Below are 2,424 nucleotides of genomic sequence, written 5' to 3' on the forward strand. Positions count from 1 at the left end.
CGGAGGTTTAAAGACCCGTCGGGGGTCGCCCGTCCGTCCAAGGGGTCGGGGCGGCGGGCCCGTGGGGAGGCCGGTCCCCGGTCTCTCCCAGACTCCGCCCCCGTCCCGGGTCGGGGCGGCCCGCGCTCGCTCGCGGGCGGGCCGCTTCTCCCGCAGCCCGGGCTTCGGGGGTGGGCACCCCCGGGGCGCCTGTGGGGTCGGGGGCGTCCGAGCGCCCGCCCGCCGCGCCCCCCGCGCTGGCGTGGCCGTGGCGCCGGGCGTCCCCGTCCCCGTGTCTCCGTCTGTCCGACCCCCTCCGTGTCTCGTTCTCGTTCTGTCTCTGCTGGCCGGCCCGAGGCGACCCGCCCGCGCCCTCCTCTCCCCTCTCGGGTTTGGGGGTGCGGGACCGGGAAAACAGCGCCGTGCCAGCCGCGTGTGCCCCGCGTCGGGCCACGACCCGATTCGTACGACTCTTAGCGGTGGATCACTCGGCTCGTGCGTCGATGAAGAACGCAGCTAGCTGCGAGAATTAATGTGAATTGCAGGACACATTGATCATCGACACTTCGAACGCACTTGCGGCCCCGGGTTCCTCCCGGGGCTACGCCTGTCTGAGCGTCGCTTGACGATCAATCGCCCCCCGGGGGTTGCCTTGCCCCGCGGGGTGGCGCGGCTGGGGGTGTCCCTTCGCAGGGCCCCCTTCCGGGGGCCCTCCGTCCCCCTAAGTTCAGACTCTGGCGGTCGTCGCTTCGCGGTCCCGTCTGGCTTAGAGCGAGCGAGCGAGCGAGCGGTCATCCCGGGGGGGTTGGTATCCGCGCAGAGACGAGCCCGCGGCCGGGTCTTGTCCGTCCCGCCCCCCACTGTGTTCCGCGATGCCCGAACCGGGGGATGACGTTTTCGCGCCGGGCGCTCGAGTCGGGTCAGGGCGGCCCCGTGCCGCGGCCGCCGGCCGCGAGCGAGCGCGTTGCGGGCGCCCGTGCCCCGCGGACTCGCACGCCGAGGCGGACGGTCCCGCGGGACGCCGCGGTCGTGCCCGTCCGCCAGACGCGCGCGTCTTCCGCGGGGAGGGTTCCCCGCGCGCCGCCCCGCGTTGCCGCGCCGGCCCCGGGTCCCGCCCGCGTCCGTCCCCTCTCGCGCCGGCTCGTGTCCCACCCCCGCCGTCCCCTGGACGGTCGTCGGGCCGCGGGGCCTTCCCGTGCCGCGGGGGCGTGGCTTTCCCCCTTTGCCGCCGCCGCCGCCGCCGCCGCCCTGTGCCTTCCTTCCTCCGAGACGCGACCTCAGATCAGACGTGGCGACCCGCTGAATTTAAGCATATTAGTCAGCGGAGGAAAAGAAACTAACCAGGATTCCCCCAGTAACGGCGAGTGAACAGGGAAGAGCCCAGCGCCGAATCCCCGCCGCGCGGCGCGGCGCGGGAAATGTGGCGTACGGAAGACCCACTCCCCGGCGCCGCTCGTGGGGGGCCCAAGTCCTTCTGATCGAGGCCCAGCCCGTGGACGGTGTGAGGCCGGTAGCGGCCCCCGGCGCGCCGGGCCCGGGTCTTCCCGGAGTCGGGTTGCTTGGGAATGCAGCCCAAAGCGGGTGGTAAACTCCATCTAAGGCTAAATACCGGCACGAGACCGATAGCCAACAAGTACCGTAAGGGAAAGTTGAAAAGAACTTTGAAGAGAGAGTTCAAGAGGGCGTGAAACCGTTAAGAGGTAAACGGGTGGGGTCCGCGCAGTCCGCCCGGAGGATTCAACCCGGCGGCGCGAGTCCGGCCGTGCCGGTGGTCTCCCGGCGGATCTTTCCCGCTCCCCGTTCCTCCCGACCCCTCCACCCGCTCGCGCGTCCCCCGCCCTCCCCCCGCTCCGGCGGGAGGGGGTGTCGGGGGCGTCGGGCGGGCGGGGCCGGGGGTGGGGTCGGCGGGGGACCGCCCCCCGGCCGGCGACCGGCCGCCGCCGGGCGCACTTCCGCCGTGGCGGTGCGCCGCGACCGGCTCCGGGACGGCTGGGAAGGCCCGGCGGGGAAGGTGGCCCGGGGGGTCCCCCGGTCGTTCCCGTCCTTCGGGGCGGGTCGCCGGGGAACCTCAGGCCCCCCGGGTGTTACAGCCCCGCCCGGCAGCAGCGTTCGCCGAATCCCGGGGCCGAGGGAGCCCGGACCCGTCGCCGCGCTCTCCCCCCTCCCGGCGCTCTCTCCCCGCGCGGGGGGTCCCCCGCGAGGGGGCTCCCCTCCGCGCGGGGCGCGCCGGTGTCTCGGGGGGGCCGGGCCGCCCCTCCCACGGCGCGACCGCTCCTCCACCCCCGCCTCCCGCTCTCGCGGGGGTCCGGGGGCGGGGCGGACTGTCCCCAGTGCGCCCCGGGCGCGTCGCGCCGTCGGGTCCGGGGGGGTCGTCGAGCCACGCGCCCCTTTCTCTCTCCCTCCCTCGGGGGGGGAGGGGATGGGGCGGAGCGAGCGCACGGGGTC

At 74.9% G+C, this 2,424-nt stretch overlaps 1 non-coding gene across 1 annotated transcript; it reads left to right on the top strand.

The window, feature by feature from the left end:
- The first annotated feature begins 447 nt into the window (after nucleotides 1-447).
- LOC122103149 lies at nucleotides 448-600 on the top strand. The gene has a single exon (XR_006146709.1). It is a non-coding gene; the product is annotated as a 5.8S ribosomal RNA (ribosomal RNA).
- Nucleotides 601-2,424: the final 1,824 nt, after the last annotated feature.

This window comes from Dipodomys spectabilis, unplaced genomic scaffold (assembly GCF_019054845.1).
Source record: "Dipodomys spectabilis isolate Male_0828 unplaced genomic scaffold, ASM1905484v1 ptg001934l, whole genome shotgun sequence".
In the NCBI taxonomy this organism is placed as follows: Eukaryota; Metazoa; Chordata; class Mammalia; order Rodentia; family Heteromyidae; genus Dipodomys; species Dipodomys spectabilis.